We start from the raw sequence: 18,581 nt of genomic DNA, 5'->3' as shown, positions 1-18,581 counted from the left end.
CCTATGTCAGAAAATGCACCACTCCATTACCCTGGAAGGGGAGTTTAAATGCATGGAAGAAAACATGTTACTTCCCTCAGAATTCTATACCTCCAAAGCATCATCTTTTCAAGTTTCCTGCTTGTGCATCTCTCTTTTCTTGGAAGAAGTCACCCATGACCTGCTGTTTCCCACCCAAGCGGTCCAGGCCCATTCCAAACATGAACACAGATTTTCAGTCTCGAGGAATTAAATGAAAGAAAAATTAGTCGGTCTCTGCCTGTGGACTGATATTTATAATTCATTTCTGGTGTAAGAAATAACAAATCCAGCTAGCCTAAGTACACCTCGGATATGAAGTATGCTCACATGCCGTTTGGAGCTCTAGTTAAACTTGGCCTGAACCCCAGTACCACCTCCTACGAGAGTTCAGAGTCCTTGGTACAATCTCTGAGGTTCCTGGGTTCCTTTGTCTTACGTCTCCCTCTCTCCAGCTCCTACATCCACGTGGGCTCTGCTATTCCTGCTTAAGTCTAGACAGTTTATCAGTTTGCCCCCAAATACCCCCATTACTTCAGTATGTTGTGAGTATAAAAACTTTAACAACAGGTCACATATCATTTGGTCTCCATTTATTTTTTCTTCAAACACTCTCCAGTTTAAGGAGGATGTCCTGGGCTTATGATAAGAGAACAGAGAAGTCCACCAGCAGTAGTTGCTGGTATATTTTTAGTGGGAGGGTGAGGGAAAAGTAATATAAATTCTTTCCTAGGGAGAGTAGAGCAAAAATCAGCAGCTCATCAGAAACTTGGAATGGACATAGCCTCAAGTGATAAATAGCCCTCCACCAAATTCATAGAACAACAAATGGATTTGAGCAGCTCCCCTGACTTCAGCACTACCACCATCTGTGAGAATTGTTAATACGTGTGGAGGCCCCATGTTGCAGTGAATGGCCATCAGAAATAACTTACTTTCCATTTGTGAAAACATTGCCAAATATTCTAGGCAAATATGATTGTCCGTATAATTGGGTTGATTTTCAAAATATTTAGTAATCAGTACAGCAGAGGCATCAACCAATCTGGATAGACCTGACCAATCATTAGAGATGTTAGGAGTAAGGACCCACTACAGCCCCATGGTGTACACCAGCTGAATACCTACCCTGCCTACAACTTAATAACAACTCTGCTAATTCATATCATTTTATACCCAGATGCTTCTTTCTCCTTCCCTTTCCCAACTATATTTAACTGGCCAAAAAATTTTATGGAAAAACATTTTGGCCAACCCAATACTTTGTTCATTCATTCATCTATCCATCTATTCAATAAAGATATCATTAAGCTCCTCCACGTGCTTTCCCAAATTTTCTCAGCTCCTGTCCCATTATCCCTCATACAGGTATCTTCCCTAATTAAATCCTTGTGTGCTTAGCCTCATCCTGGCATCTGTTTCTCACAAGACCCAGACTAACTCCTAATGGTGGTATCACAGTCACAGACAATAGAGTAGTTTGTTATATTTGAAACCATCCCTGTATCACTATGGAGGGTAACTTCCTCTCCATTTCTTTGGGCATGCGCATTAACAGACCTTGATTGCTGTTTCTTACTCTGTTCCTCTTCCCATCCCACCAGCAGATTTCTACAGCTTCCCAATAAGGATCTACTTTTGTTTTTTTATGCAATCTCATATGATCGCTTCCAGGGGAGGATAACAGTGCTAACAGAAGTCAGCCGTTTAAGCAGGAGTGAAGAGAGTAGGTAGTATTCGAACAGGAAGATTTGTAGGAGAGGGACTGGTGGAGCAGGGCAGGGAGAAATAATAGCAATCAGTTTAGAAAAGACTGAAACTTGGAACAGACCTCTTGGTGAACTCTGGCATGTGGTTCCTGGTTCATTTATTCTGGAGAAGATGCTACCTTAAGTAGAGGATAGACCAAAGAGTCACAGATCTTTTTCCAACGTCAAGTTCATAGGAGTTAGTGTGTGCAGTGTTCTCTTGTGGCAGAGATGAGGACAGGACATGCCCAACATAACTGCTGCCCCCTCTGCCAAAACCCTACAGCAACATGATATTGAAGAATAAGCATCCTGAGGTCCACCTGGCTTGCTGCCACACACACTCCAAAATCACAGCTGTGAGTTTATGGATGGGTGGTGCACCAAATCACTGAGAAGGACTGGCCACCCTGGGGAGACACTTTAATGAGAGTCACCCAACACGGAGGTGGGAATACACCTGTGGAAGGACTTGCCAAAGACATGCTTTCAGTCAGCCTCTGGGGCAACTCAGAGAAAATGGGAGAAAGGATTGGAAGGGCAGCCTCTCCCTTGCCAAGTAAACCATGCTGCTTCAGGGGGACAGGATGAGCTGGAAGGACCAGTCTAGCCACCCTAGGCTGATAGCCAGTACTGATATTGACAAAGCCTCAAATTACAACAGGGCAAATGGGGAACTTAGTGACCCAGGGCCTCTGGATCACTGCTTCTAGCTCTTCAGTTCAGTTCAGTTCAGCCGCTCAGTCGTGTCCGACTCTTTGCGACCCCATGAATCGCAGTACGCCAGGCCTCCTTGCCCATCACCAACTCCCGGAGTTCACTCAGACTCACGTCCATCGAGTTGGTGATGCCATCCAGCCATCTCATGCTCTGTCGTCCCCTTCTCCTCCTGCCCCCAATCCCTCCCAGCATCAGGGTCTTTTGCAATGAGTCAACTCTTCACATGAGGTGGCCAAAGTACTGGAGTTTCAGCTTTAGCATCATTCCTTCCAAAGAAATCCCAGGGTTGATCTCCTTCAGAATGGACTGGTTGGATCTCCTTGCAGTCCAAGGGACTCTCAAGAGTCTTCTCCAACACCACAGTTCAAAAGCATCAATTCTTTGATGCTGTTTTCTTCACAGTTCAACTCTCACATCCATACATGACCACAGGAAAAACCATAGCCTTGACTAGACGGACCTTTGTTGGCAAAGTAATGTCTCTGCTTTTGAATATGCTATCTAGGTTGGTCATAACTTTCCTTCTAAGGACTAAGCGTCTTTTAATTTCATGGCTGCAGTCACCATCTGCAGTAATTTTGGAGCCCCCCAAAATAAAGTCTGACACTGTTTCCACTGTTTCCCCATCTATTTCCCACGAAGTGATGGGACCGGATGCCATGATCTTCATTTTCTGAATGTTGAGTTTTAAGCCAACTTTTTCACTCTCCTCTTTCACCTTCATCAAGAGGCTTTTTAGTTCCTCTTCACTTTCTACCATAAGGGTGATGTCATCTGCATATCTGAGGTTATTGATATTTCTCCTAGCAACCTTGATTCCAGCTTGTGTTTCTTCCAGCCCAGCATTTCTCATGACGTACTCTGCATAGAAATTAAATAAGCAGGATGACAATATACAGCCTTGACGAACTCCTTTCCCTATTTGGAACCAGTCTGTTGTTCCATGTCCAGGTCTTATTGTTGCTTCTTGACCTGCATACAGATTTCTCAGGAGGCAGGTCAGGTGGTCTGGTATTCCCATCTCTTTCAGAATTTTCCAGTTTATTGTGATCCACACAGTCAAAGACTTTGGCATAGTCAATAAAGCAGAAATAGATGTTTTTCTGGAACTGTCTTGCTTTTTCTATGTTCCAGTGGATGTTGGCAATTTGATCTCTGGTTCCTCTGCCTTTTCTAAAACCAGCTTGAACAACTGGAAGTTCACGGTTCACATATTGCTGAAGCCTGGCTTGGAGAATTTTGAGCATTACTTTTCTAGCGTGTGAGATGAGTGCAATTGTGCAGTAGTTTGAGCATTCTTTGGCATTGCCTTTCTTTGGGATTGGAATAAAAACTGACCTTTTCCAGTCCTGTGGCCACTGCTGAGTTTTCCAAATTTGCTGGCATATTGAGTGCAGCACTTTCACAGCATCATCTTTCAGGATTTGAAATAGCTCAACTGGAATTCCATCACTTCCACTAGCTTTGTTCGTAGTGATGCTTTCTAAGGCCCATTTGAATGGTTGAACCCAGTTGAACGGTTCTATGAAGACCTATAAGACCTTTTAGAGCTAACACCCAAAAAAGATGTCCTTTTCATTATAGGGGACTGGAATGCAAAAGTAGGAAGTCAAGAAACACCTGGAGTAACAGACAAATTTGGCCTTTGAATATGAAATGAAGCAGGGCAAAGACTAATAGAGTTTTGCCAAGAAAATGTGCTGGTCATAGCAAATACCCTCTTCCAACAACACAAGAGAAGACTCTACATATGGACATCACCAGATGGTCAACACTGAAATCAGATTGATTATATTCTTTGCAGCCAAAGATGGAGAAGCTCTATACAGTCAACAAAAACAAGACCAGGAAGCTAACTGTGGCTCAGATCATGAACTCTTTATTGCCAAATTCAGACTGAAATTGAAGAAAATAGGGAAAACCACTAGACCATTCAGGTATGACCTAAATCAAACCCTTTCTAGCTCTTTACTCTCTATAAATATTCATGGAATTAAGCTGAATGGATTTGAAAATTAAGTAGAGGCATGTTTCAGACATTCTCATACCCTAGAGAGAATGAGTTCCTGCTGTCTCACCTGTACTTTGGCACTTGGTTGCAGTTGAGTTCAGCATTTCCAGTGCAGGATTAGATGAGCCATCCAGGGGTGGAGGACTCGAGGATAAGTCCACAGTGATAACAACTCCACATTCTCATGACTTGTAGGAGGGGAAACTATTCAGTACTCTGTGATCATCTAAACTTCAACTGGAAGTGCAGTTTCTATGCTGGCCTTGGGAGGAGCAGCAGCTCCTAGGGCCAGAGGTACCAGGACTGGCCATGGAAATGCCTTTGTCCACGTCACCCGAGCCTGTGTCCATGGCTCCACCTTGTTGTGGCTTTACGGCCACAAGGAAGTGCCCTTACTTACTCCAGACCCCTCATCATGGCTTAGCGGCAGGTGCCCAGGGAAATTCATCTCTAAGAAGAGCTGAAAAGAGAGGCAGTCATCCAGGTTCATTGTCCAAGTTGAGAAGGAAAATCTTCACCTGCTTGTGATTTGAGAAAAGCCAAATGAATTGCCCCTTGCTGAGATTCTGTTGGAAGGTTAACAGCTGTCTCTCCATTAATGGTGAGTAGTTTTCAAGATATTCTTTCTTATATTTGACTTTGGAGAACTGAAGGACTGGATTCTTGGCAGTGAACCCTGTTTTTGAGGACCTGCCCTCTCTTGGATGGAGGCAAAATTTCACTGGGAAAGAAAACACTTCTCCATCTAGACGTTGGCTTCTTCTATGCTTATAACACCCAAAGGGATCAGCAGCATGTTTTGCCTCTTGTTTTTGTCTTTTCCACGCCATCTCTTATTGGGCCATTTTGGGTGTGTATCTATGAGTCACTGTACATTATTAGTTATTGTGACATTTTAACTTTATCAGGAAGAAGTTTGAAGAAGTTGGGCTCTCAGGCCTGGACAGAGCACTCTATTAGACAACATAAAAGACAGCAAGTATAAGGAGGTTTTGTGAATAAAATGGTCCTTTGGTCTTATTCACTGAGGACTGAATATACAGAAAGTAGAATTAAGTGGGGCTTAAATTATGCAACACTGAAAGCTTATGAAGTTTAAGGTGGGGATCTTTAATAAAGGTTTGCCAACATTGTCAATTCCACTTGAAAGAAATTTCATCTAAATAGCTACAGATGTTACTGTCACATGAGAGCACAGGTCTTTTTAAGTTCTTCCCAAGGTACCAGCCAATCCTGACTGTGAGCATGAAACTCCAAGACCACATTTGAGGCACAGTTTTTCTACCCACTCAAGATAAGCCACATCTACATTTGTGAAAGTCATTAAGGTGTAAGAGGATCCCCTGGAGAAGGAAATGGCAACCCACTCCAGTATTCTTGCCTGGAAAATCCCATGGACCGAGGTGCCTGGCAGGCTACTGTCCATGGGGTCAGAAGAGCAGGACATGACCACGTGACTAAACCACCACCACCAGGAAGACTCAGGTTCTCTGAAGCAAACCTAGAGGCCCGATGGGTCCCTGTTCTCACGGGCCCCCTTTTGGCAAAGGGCCAGGGCAACGCCATGTGGGCCTGGGAAGGTCACGGGCGCTAAAATGGACCTGCACCCCAGTGTAAGCTCTGTCATTATCAGTGGGGCGACCTTGGGCAGAAGTTTTTAACAACTTAAATCTTTTAAATGAGAAGAAACAAGCCACCCTTCCTCTTTCCTATAACTGTCTGAATACCTGGCAGTCTCCACCTTGGGCTTTAATCCTCTGTCTTTAACTCTGCTTCTTCATGGATGAGGAGTTCCTGAAAACTGAGATTCTTCTCATCCTTGACAGTGACTAGACATCAACAGTTTAATGTGTTTTTTGAATATCTGAATGAATGAATCATGGAGGTCTAGGTGGTGGCATTACTGTGAAAATTATGTGTAATAAAGGTAGTCTCCTTTCTAAAGTCCATAGACTTAGACTTCTAGGAAAAGGAAGGGATCCTCCCAGAGGTGACCTAACAATGAGGATTCCCTCATTCACCCACTTGCTTTACACTCACCTTTAGTTCTTTTGACTAATGTCTGTTGAAGGCACCGGGCTGTGTTCCTTCCAGACACTGGGCCAAGTCCTGCAGGTCTATGAGAAGTCATGTTCCCTAGCTGACTATCTAGAGAGAAGATAATTTTAAATATTATATAAATATATAAAATTATAAAATAATATTATATAATTTTAAAAATTGTAATCAGGATAATAACTGCCTGAGTAGGGCATGCAGTGAGCACAGCACAGGTGTGGATGTCTGCTTGGGAAAGTGAGGAGAGGTTCTATAAAGGAGGTGGCACTTATGCTGAGCCCTGAAGATGGAGTAGGAGTTTCCCAAACTGAGGGAGGAGAAATACCTGAGTGTCAGGTCTGCCTGTGACCCACTGGGCAATTTGGACAAGTTACTTTACCTCTAACAGACTCAGTCTCCTCACCTGTTAAGTAGAGTTAGCTCCTGGGGTTTCTTCCAGGATCCTGTAAGAGAACATTTAAAAGTGCACCACATCAATGCAGGTGATGCTAGATGAATAAGAATTGTTAGGGTGGTGTTGCATGAGTAAGAGCCTAGCAGTGAGAGACTCTGGTTGTTATGGGAATCACATTCAGGTTTTCTTGGGTATCTAAGAGGGACCCCAACAAATAGTGCTTCCCTTTCCCACCTGAGTTTGGAATAATTAGAGAAAAATTGAAGAGTAATTACTGAGGCCAAAATATCACCTTTCAAATGGTAATAGCTAAGTTGGAGAACAAGACCTGGAACAAGGTAAAAAGAGCTTGAAGGCACCCAGCCCGGGCAGATCTGGGCATGATGTCTTCTCAAATAGAAGCCTGCCCTGGGAAGACTCAGCATATGGAGCGGCAGAGGAAAACTCCCAAGACAGCCAAGGGAGGAGTGCAGCTGAGCTGGCCTGTTGTTCTTTCCTATTTTTTCACTGAAGGACTTGCAGGGGGCAGAGTGAGTGAAGGGCGATGTACGGCTGGAGTTTTCTTTGGAAACCACTTTCTTGTGGAAATGTTGGGGTGGAGAGAGGGGCAAGGGCAGACCCCTTTAACACGGTGTTACTAGGGCATGGGGGCTGGGGCACGGGCAGTATTCTGAGGGTGGAAAGGATATAGAGATGTTGCTGAGGTATGATAGGCAGGCAGGGCCCAGGGTCATGTCAAGCCTGGTGTGCCAGGCCAGGCAAATGGACTGCAGGTGGGCTGACCGCAGAGAAGAGACATGGTGGACCAGGACTGCTGAAGAGACCAACTAGAGGGGCTGGCATTGCAGATGTATGGATACAGTGGCTCCAAACCTCATGCTTATAGGAAGAGAGAAGGCTGGAGCCCTGGTTCCGCCAGGCCATTGGGAAGTTGAAGATACAGGCAAGGAAGTGGGACCTGGGTCAGACAAGCTTGAAGTGAAAACAGAAGAGAGAGATACTCTTGGGTGAGCTCCAGAAGTCAAGAACCAGGAATACAATCCATTCAGAGAGGAAAGCAAAATTTGATAGGGGAGTGGAAAATCTGAACAGTTAAAAGAATATAGAAGAGAGTAACATTCTCAGATTTTTTTGAAATGTAAGATTTTGGGATGATAAGAAAATGCAAGCGGCAGCCCTGAAAATAGGCAGTTTCAGAGGAATAGAGTGTCCTTAGAGTGGGTGGGGTCAAGGATGTAGAGGGGTCATCCACAAGGACATGGACTCCTTTAGAATGACATCAAAGTTCAAAAGGAGAGGCAACATTTTACACTTTTGACATATGGTATTGGGTCAATTGGGCTTCCCTCATGGCTCAGATGGTAAAGAATCTATCTGCAAAGTAGGCTACCTGGGTTCAATCCCTGGGTCAGGAAGATCCGCTGGAGGAGGGCATGGCAACCCACTCCAGTGTTGTTGCCTGGAGAATCCCATGAACAGAGGAGCCTGGCAGGCTACAGTCCATGCAGTTGCAAAGAGTCCAACATGATTGAGTAACGCACACACACACACACACACACACACATTGGGTTGATTTTAATAGGTATATGGGAAGATCCCCTGGAGAAGGGAATGGCAACCCACTCTAGTATTCTTGCCTAGAAAATTCCGTGGACAGAGAAGCCTGGTGGTCTACAGTCCATGGAGTTGCAAAGAGCTGAACATGACTGAGCAGCTAACACACAAATGTGATGGAACCAAGAAAAACAGACACAACAACCTTCAAAATATCAACAACCATCAGCAAAAAAATTAAATAACCCACCAGGTTTATGCAAGAATGGAGTCATATAAACACAGATATTTACAGTTGTGGAATATAGGCCTTGTAACATTTATAGAAGGAGCAACAATGAAGTCTTTTTTTTTTTTCCTACTAAAGAAGAATGCACTGGCTGCAGGCCCATGGAGGAAATCTTCACCAAATATGTGCCACCTCCAATGGCTAATGTACTCCCTCTTACCTCCAAAGCACACAACCTGGAGCAGTGTCTGCCCCCAAACTGTAAATCCATCCAGTATCCTAGAAGCTCATCTGCAAACCAGACTACACATGGGCTGTGAGTTTGTGAGAGAAATGCAATCTCTTCCACATACACAGAACCAGATGGCATTTATCCCATCAGCTGATATTTGTGATTATTACTATTATTTTCTGTAATTGCCCTTCTGGGTCCTGTTTACTCATATCATGCTAAGTAATTGTAATTAACCAATGAAATATTTGGAGCTAAGCTAGTTCAAAGCTATGGTTTTTCTAGTGGTCATGTATGGATGTGAGAGTTGGACTGTGAAGAAGGCTGAGCGCCACAGAATTGATGCTTTTGAACTGTGGTGTTGGAGAAGACTCTTGAGAGTCCCTTGGACTGCAAGGAGATCCAACCAGTCCATTCTGAAGGAGATCAGCCCTGGGTGTCCTTTGGAAGGAATGATGCTAAAGCTGAAATTCCAGTACTTTGGCCACCTCATGCAAAGAGTTGACTCATTGGAAAAGACTCTGATGCTGGGAGGGATTGGGGGCAGGAGGAAAAGGGGAAAACAGAGGATGAGATGGCTGGATGGCATCACTGACTCGATGGACGTGAGTTTGAGTGAACTCCAGGAGTTGGTGATGGACCGGGAGGCCTGGCGTGCTGCGATTCATGGGGTCGCAAAGAGTTGGACACGACTCAGCGACTGAACTGAACTGAAGCTAGTTCAAAAAAGAAACTGAGGCCAACATGATGGAATGTGTATAGCAATTCCATCTCATAATGCTATGTACTTTCAGCTAAAGTATATAGCATTTTATTAAAACCAGATGGAATTTGTTCACTTTTGTTGTGGCAGTCAGTCATCTTAGACAACCCTACAAATATGCTATGAAAAAAAAGGAAGCCAACAGGGGCAAAGTAATTCTAACAAATCTTGAGGTACTGTCTTAACAACAGTTCTTTTCCAGGAATGTCTTACAATAGTTTTCTGCCAGGAAGAATCCTTGAGAATGCCAACCTTCATTGTGGTGATCTAGAAGGAAAGAGCTTTGAAAAACAGACCTCCTTTCCCCCATAGATTTCCCTGTCAAGATACATAAAAGAATTCAGACTAATCAAAAAGCCCAATTGAGCTGGCTGCCTAACTAGGACAGGCCCAACCTTGAGTTCAGAGAGCTTTCTAATGCGTTCCATCCGTCTCTCCAAAGAACAAAATTTACAGGATATGTTGGCTGCAAAGGAAGCTTGCTTCTAATGAGAAAGATGATCACATAGTAGCTGAAATGGCATATCGTGGAAGTTTAACTCAACTCTGAAAATACTGTTGCTCTGAATAAATGACCCATGCCCAAGATGCTGAATTTTTTTCTCTTTCTTCTTCCCTCTTTCCCTCCTCCCTTCCTTCATTCTTTCCCTCCTTTCTTTCTCTCTTCCTTCTTCCCTTCCATCCCTCCCTTCCTCCCTTCCTCCATTCCTTTTTTTCTTTCTGCCTTTTGCTATTTAATCATCATGAAACAAGTAGCCAGAAGTCATGTGAAGACCTGAAGAGTCAGCCCTTGAGGTTCTTTATCATCTGGTCCACCTTTCCCATGCAAACCGAGCAGAGGATGGCTCCTCTTCACCCCAGCAGGATGAACACTCTATTGTCTTGTCTTTTGCCTTGTTTCCACTCACACCTTCCTCCCCAGCACTCACAGGCTGTGATCACCCCTGTCTCCACCTGCTGTCTGCACTGGCTTTTTTTTTCTTTGTTTTCATTGCTGCACAGGCTTATCTCCAGTTTGAGAGAGAGGGAGGGGGCACTTTAGCTGTGGTACGTGGGCTTCTCACTGTGGTGGCTTCTCTTACTGCAGACATGGTCTTAGTTGCTCCAAGGCATGTGGGATCCTCCTGGATCAGGGATCAAACTCATTTCTCCCACATTGGCAGGCGGATTCCTTACCACTGAGCCACCAAAGAAGGCCCCTGCCTGGATTTGTCTGCCCCTCTCAACTATCTCCCTATATCCTTCAAGGTCTAATTCATGTTCCATTCTCCATGAAATCTTGCCTAATGACACCAGCCAACACCAATCTTATCCTTTCCTGGTTATCCTCCCACTTACTATCAAATCAAGGATAGAAATTGTTGCTGTGCTTGGACCTCTGTCTTGTAGATTCCTAGGTTACCTCTGAGCTGAAGGCCTTCTAGCAATAATGATGAGAATGGTATAGGAGCGGTGTGTGTCTAGTACTTGCCAAACCTGGTCTAAACTGTCTAACTTGGTAGAGGTTGCGTTGGAACTTAATTTTACATCGTCTCGTATTATCCCATTATATAAAGTTCTAGGCTCTTATGGCCCTTCTGATAACATTTGCAGCTTTTAAGGGATGAACCGTTAAAGTTTTAGAAAGAGATAACCATAAAAGATGTCAGAGAGAGTTACAACTGATCCCTCTGGAGGGGCCCCTCAAGCTGGCTTTCCCTTCTTGGGGTTGGTTTGACAGAACCCAAAATATGATTTTGAGGATGCACTCAGGGATGATGGATTTCCTGGTGTGTTTTCTCACAAATACGTGTATAAACGTATCCATCTTCATCCTCAATATATAAACCAGATTAACAATTCTTTTGTAATTAGAGATAGTCCTTCCCAGAAACTATACTTCCCAGGGCTACTTCTACAAGGCACTTCCTTCTAAATAGAGGATGGGTAAGAACTTTGATTAGTGCCCAGGAAGTTGCCAGGGAACATGAAATCAAACCCTTTCCACATTTTTCCCCAGTGGATGAAACTGCTCTGGCCGTGTCACTTGTTGGCCGTGCTGGCCTTTAGCATGTTCTCAATATCTCTGTGCCTTTCCAGTTGTCTACACAAATAGTACGTAACTCAGTGTCGTAAAAAGTGCTCACAACAGTGAGTAGCACCAGCTAAGCACTTAGTCAGTGGTAGTTTTTTATGTTTATTATGTATATCTTTTCACCAGTATTTGAGACACATTTCCATAATAACACAACAGCCCTAATGGAATAGTGAAGCCCACACTGATTTTTTTGAAACTTCAAAGATTATTCTAAATCCAAGAGCACCAAGTCAAATGGCCTATTTTTCCTTTGTCTTTTGCACACTTCTCCACTCTTTTTGTTTTATTGACCGTGATCTGTACTCCTGGTTGAACTTCTTTTCTCAATTTTTATTCATCAAACCACAGGAGCAGAATGCTGTGTGTCTCTGAAGCCCTTAACCTCAAGGACTTGTCACTTCCTGAAAATGCTTTTCCCCAGAAATCTTTCTCCTCCTTTTACTATATTTTCTGTGAAAGTGTTTGCTGCTCAGTTATGACCCATTCTTTGAGACCCTATGGACTGTAGCCTGCCAGGCTCCTCTGTCCATAGGATTGCCATTTCCTTTTCCAGGGTTTCTTCCCAACCCAGGGATTGAACCCGGCTCTCCTGCATTGCAGGCAGATACTTGACCCTCTGAGCCACCAGGGAAGCCTTGTGGCTTCCCCCTACCTGGTGGGACCTGCCGCCTTCAAAGGTGATTGTCACACATGGAAGGCAGCTGTAGGCGGGCCTGGATGATTCATGAGGCTGGCGGCTGGCCCTGCCCCTCCTCCTGTCTCGGGGGACACTCAAGCCAGCGTAGAACCCTGTTTTGCAGGTGTTTCTTAGTTGAGTATCAAACCAGTGGACCAGTACTTATTCCTGAAACACCGGCAAATATATAAAAGACTTTGCTGCCTTATTCTTTTTATATAATCGTTGTTAATAATAAAGGAGTAGCCACACCTACCATAGTTTCTATTGGATGAAAACGTGAATGGGGAATTTTTTTTTTAAGCTTCCAGCTCTCTGTGAAGTGCAGGCAGTTCCCAGGTGGGGACGGTGGTCTAGAGCTGCCAGGGACAGCTCGTGAGAGCAGCCAGGGACAGCTTGGGAGAGGACCCAGCTCTATTGCAAGAGAAATATGCAGAGCCTGCCCTGCAGGCCTGTGACTAGAATTTTTCCTCCTTCCCTCCCTGGTTGTTTTACAAGGTATCGGATGACTGGCAGCACCCAGTCAATGTGGAGAACTAGAGACTGGAGTCAACACCTTCCTCCCTTCCCCCTCCTATTTATTTTTCTTCCTCTACCCCTCCCTCTCAGTCAAAACACCAACCCACCAGCCCAATCCAAAAACCTCTGAAGAGGTAAAGTGTTAGAATGTATGAAATCAAAGGATTAACAGTATCAAGAGAAGAGGGAGTAGAGTAGAAATGAACACAGCATTGTAGAGCAACTATACTCCAGTAAAAGTTAACTTAAAACAGAGAGAGAGGGAAGAGGGAGACAGAATAAGAGGAAAAATCAGAATTTCAACTTTTTTTTTTCCTTCCAGGGAAAAAATAGAGTCTAGCTCTCTGGGCAAGTAGGCCATCTATCTGGGAGGGAGAACCCACGTTTTCCCCAGGTAGTACATTCCAGAGAGTGAATAAACTGTCAAGAGATGCTGGACTGGGGCCATAGAAATACATGACGTTAAAATGCAATGATAGAAGCTGTTGACAATCCTTCGAAAGATGCCAGAGTGTTTAAGAGGCAGACGCAATACTCGCAGGTGCTGCTGCTGCACCGGCTGAGTTGTAGAGTTCCTGTCTTTTGCTGCTGGAAAAGCTGAGGCAACACAATGACTTGCCCAGGGTCACACACCACGCTTGGGACAGAAATAACCCTGACTCCCCCTTCCTGGCTCTAATCAGCTGACAACGCCACTTTATTACTGTACTATCATTCCAATCTGAATCATGTAAATTGCTCCTAATTGCAGGTCTGCGGTGAACTGTAACCTCCGTGTGACTTCTAGCTGCCAGACCATTGAGCTAGGAAGTAACTGAAGTTTCACAAACTCCTGAACATGGGATGAACTGCTGGGGCAGGGAGTGGGGGAGCGTTTGAAAACTTGACTCTGAAAGTTCTGAGAAGCATCATATTTGGATTTTTTTTTAATGAATTTGAAATATCACCTCTCATTTATTAAATTTGAACAAAGAAGCACTTGGGATCCAAATGGATGACATTCAGAAAAGCATTCAGGAATAAATCTCAGATATTTTCCAAGCATTCAATCTTCACACAGTTCCTTTTCATGCTCATTAAGTGACTGTTTTTGTATTTAAACATCCTAGGTTATCACATGTGAAATCTAAAAGATAAATGAACAGACTAGTGATGACCAGTGGGAGAGGGAAAAGGGGAGGGGTAAGATGGGGTAGGGGAAAAGTGAAAGTCACTCAGTTGTGTCCAATCAGTCATGTCCGACTCTCTGCAACCCCATGGACTGTAGTCCCCCAGGCTCCTCTGTCCATGGAATTCTCCAGGCCAGAATACTGGAGTGGGTAGCCATTCCCTTCTCCAGGGGATCTTCCCAACCTAGGGATGGAACCCAGGTCTCCATTGCAAGTGGATTCTTTACCATCTGAGCCACCAAGGAAGCCCTAAGTGTAGGGGACTAAGAGGTAAAAACCAGTATATATAAAATAAATAAGAAAAAAAGATATATTGTACAGCACAGGGAAATATGGCTGTGATTTTGTAAGAACTTTAAATGGAATAAAATATAGAGACTAAAATAACATTGCAAATCAACTATACTTCAATTTTTTGAAAGCTGTCAAAATGATAAAAGTAAATAAACTTTCTTTTTAACTCTTTTATAGTCTACTATTGGAAGAGGGTGGGAGGAGGGGCCCAGGAAGCAACCAGGCATAGAAATTCAGATCTGTCCTTGGGGCTGGACACGTGCCATGCAGGAAAGAAAGTAAATTCCAGTTGGCAAATTGCTCTAACTGATTCATTTGTCCACCCAGAGACGCCACCTACCTGCTCGCAGGTATTCAGGTGAATGACAGGTGGGCGGGACCTATTGAATGTTTGAATAACTAAGGTCCCAGCAATGTTTTATCTGTCGAGGCTCCTGTGATGTCACACATTTCCTGGTCTCCACCAACCAATGCCCTCCTCCTTCCTCTAGGCACCTGTAGGACGGAGGTGGAGGCCGGTTACTGCCGGGGCAGCCCAAGGAGTTGCTGGACTCAGCCACAGGCGTGAGAACGGCTGGGGTGCTGCTGCTTTGAGAGCCCCAGGCAGCACTTGGAAAGGTGAGCTGAAACCCTGCTTATTCCTCTCTGGACGTTTAGACTGTGGACCCCTGACGGATCTGAAGGAAGAATGTGAGTGAAAAATAGAAGCTGAATGGTTTAGCCCTGGGTGTTTGTCCCAGAGGGAGAAGTTCTTTTTGAAAGAAAGAGATGCCTTTGACATTTTGGATGCAGAGGAAAATTCTCCCAGGTCAGATATTTAATCCTTTCGGTTTCTCTTAATCATTAATCCAGCCTCTGCTTGTCTGGGAAGTTGAACTGATTACTATTATTTTTAAACTCTGAGGAGGAGTGGATACTTTTTTTTGAAACTTCAAGATGCAGACCTGTGTTAGGAGAGGGCTGAAATCGGAGTTGACTTATTTTCCCTTACTTTCTGCGTTCACCAGAGGCAATTTCCATCTAGACCTATGAGATGACCTTAATTATGACCCCCCCCCCCAACACACACACCCTCTGAAAATCTGTTCCTCCAGCAGGTAAATTCTATTGCCCTTACTCAGAAGCCTGCACCCCAGGCTTCTTCCTTCTTTCTTCTCTAGAGAAGTCTCCTGTTTTCTTTGTCCTTTATTCTTTTTAAAACTACTTCACAGACTTGGATTAGAATTGTTTACATTCAGACCCTGAGTTGGTTGCCTGCTGACCTTTGGCTAAAGTAAAGATCATTTCCTCAGTGTTTACAAGAATATAGATTCAGGTCTGATGTGTAATTTTTTGGAACTCTTCCATTTTTTTTCCCCTCTCTTTTCTTTGCAAATATACCAAGGAGACTGTTCTGCCAGGCCCTTTCTTTCTTGAGTAATTTTACCTCTAGGATCCATTTTGTTTTCTTAATCCTGACCACACAGACTGTTACCACTTCTGTTCTGGATGGCCCAGTAGCCACACACACTCTCCACCCAATACTGTTGTTAGAGGAAAAGAAACCATCTCCAAACCTGGCTCCCTACTGGGATGAGCTGGAAAACTGGGGGAGAAAAGTCAACCTGTGAGGGAGGCATTTCATCCTGAATTCCTTCATGGGCTATTTTTCTGAGATTTCAGTTAGCAAGGGAATAATCTGTTAGGACTATTCCTGTTCCTATAGATATTCATATTCATCCACCCAGAAATTCAAAGTTCGTATCAGTTCTCCTCCTAAAGTATAAACTGACACAAATTGAGAACACTTTAATCTCAGATGTTTGCTTCTCCCCCGAGACTCTGCCTCACACTTGTTGCCAGTTTCTCTTACTCCTCAGAGGCTTGTATTGCTCTTCAGGTGACCTTTGTCTGTCCTTTTCCCCTGAGCCTTGTGTTTGGATGGTGGTGGCTGCTTGTCCTTCACCAATAGCCTCACTTGATTCAGAGTTTTGTCAGCACAAGAGAGAAAAAGATCTCTTAGATCCTAAATCTTCTGGATAGAACTGTGTCCTTAAAGTCACAAACCTCTCCACGATATTTCCTTACCCCTGTGGGCCGTGGTTCGTTAGGTCTCTGAATAGTAGGTAATGTCTGACTAAGCCAATCATTTTATCACTATATGCCAGGGCTCCTGACTATTAAATGAACAAAGCTATGGATACTATGCCCCCAGATATAAGAAAGAAAAAAAAATTACAGAGACTGGAATTCAGAGTCAGGTGATTTAGAATGCAACTGGTATCTTGGATAATGTGTACATGAGTTTTGTTCACAGGGATGAAAAGACCCCCAGTGGTTCCCTTCCTGTAGCAACTCCATCCCTTGGTTAAGTGCAAAATGGCTTGATTGAAAACTGTACAGTCTCTTCCATTTACATCTTCCTTACATTACTTCTCTGAGTCTCTGTTTCTTCATCAGTAAAACAAGAACTAATAATCCCAACAATATAAAATGGTCCTGAGAAGTACGTAGGGTAACATATATAGAGCATCTAGTGGCCAGTGCCTGGTGTTAAGTGGGTACCAAGCAAAGGCTAGATCCAGCCTCTTTGAGGGTGTTTATCTGGATTGCTGGAGGAAATAGTCTGACCTTTCTGAGATAAAAGGTCTAATGTGGTTGCACTTGTTAGGAACCCTGATAGTTCTTGTTATGGTTATTAGTTGTAAGTAATTAACACCGATGTTCACAGTGTAGAGAAAGGACACAGGCAGGAGGGAAGAAAATCCTTAAACTGTGTCATTAAACAGGCCAGGCAAATTGGTTCCTGCCATTCTCTCAGGCCAGCTTTAGGAGCTGCTAGCCACGCTGTTACTCCTGCCTTTTCCCTCCTCAAGACTCTCATCCCACAACAGCCCACAAAGTGTGGTCCTCTGCAGGCTTTCGGGGGAAACGTTCTGTTGGCATTTGTGCAATCTGACTTGGCAGACAGCCCTCTCTGCTTTCAGTTGTGTTATCTCCAGGGCAGACTGCTGCGTGGTCTCCTCCAGTCTTGCAGGTAAACACCCTTGGCTGCAGCCTGGTGAGCTGCAGGGCTAAGTCCCTGGGAGGAGGAGCCTGCCCTCGACTGAGGAAGGGGAACTGGGAGGTCTTGCAGACATGATCATCTCCTTAATGGACTGTCGTGTGCCCTCTGATGACCTTGAGCGATTGCGTGAGAGCAGGTGTGTTCCTAGTGCCCTGGGAACTTCTCCAGGTCTCACCTTATCCTGACAAGATAAGGTCATCATCAAAAAGATAATTTTCAACATCAAGAGCAAGGTAACAGCCTAGTGGATTGAGATCAGGGGTTCATAACCTTGAACTGATTACTAGCTTGCTCAGTGGAACCTGGAGATACGCCTCAACCTCGCCATCCATCAGTTTCCATATTTACCTTTTCCCCCGAAAGGGATGTCAGTGTGTTGTGGTTCACATCCCCAGGCCCCATAACAGAAGCTGGATGGGCTGTGCACCTATGTGAGTAGGTCAGGTTGACTGCAGGGGAGTGGCCATATGCCTCATTAGGAAATATTAGTCTTATTTATTGAATTCTAGGTGGAATGGTACTACTGCATTAGAACAGTGGCCTGTTCTTTGTCATCAGTCTCCCTGAGTTAAAAAACCCAGCTCCACCTCCTACTACCCTTGTAACCTGGGATGGGTTATGTAACCTCACTTTACCTCAGCTATAAGAAAATTGTGAAGCTGAAATGCACTGAAATGTTTAAAGTGCTTAGAATAGTCTTTGGCACAATGTCAACTATTATTTTCTTGAAAGGAAGGCATAGTGGCTAGAATCAATCAGATCTGGGCCCGTTCCATCAGGTAATTATTAAACTAAATAAGTAATTGAATATCTCTTTGTCTCAGTTTCATCATCTGGAAAACAGAATACTTACCAAACCCAGTGCTATTGTGAGGAATAACTGAAATGGTTTCATATAAAGTGGCTGGTATATAGAAAGCACTCAGTAAGTGTTAAATTGTGTCGTATTAAAGGAAGCAATTGTTATATTGGATACAGCTAGACTTCCTAGGTCATGCTACAGTTTGGCTATAATAATGATGGAAACAGTAGTAAATTGAGAACCAAATACTCTCTGAGCAAAACAGATTTCC

The 18,581-nt window shown here is 44.0% G+C and overlaps 1 protein-coding gene across 4 annotated transcripts in view; it reads left to right on the top strand.

Annotated features, from left to right (window-relative positions):
• LNX1 (ligand of numb-protein X 1) overlaps positions 1-18,581 on the top strand; it is a 191,626-nt gene that overhangs the window by 45,160 nt on the left and 127,885 nt on the right. The window contains exon 1 of one of the 4 annotated variants that reach the window (NM_001076234.2): positions 14,953-15,080. The exons of 1 other annotated variant lie outside the window; for it this stretch is intronic. The gene's annotated coding sequence lies outside the window, so the exon portion shown is untranslated. Of the gene's footprint in view, positions 1-14,952; positions 15,153-18,581 lie in introns of those variants that run through there. 2 more of the 4 variants (XM_059887616.1, XM_059887615.1) reach the window with 2 other exon arrangements.

Source organism: Bos taurus, chromosome 6 (genome assembly GCF_002263795.3).
Source record: "Bos taurus isolate L1 Dominette 01449 registration number 42190680 breed Hereford chromosome 6, ARS-UCD2.0, whole genome shotgun sequence".
NCBI lineage: Eukaryota > Metazoa > Chordata > Mammalia > Artiodactyla > Bovidae > Bos > Bos taurus.
This window is presented reverse-complemented; position numbering and strand designations above follow the sequence as displayed.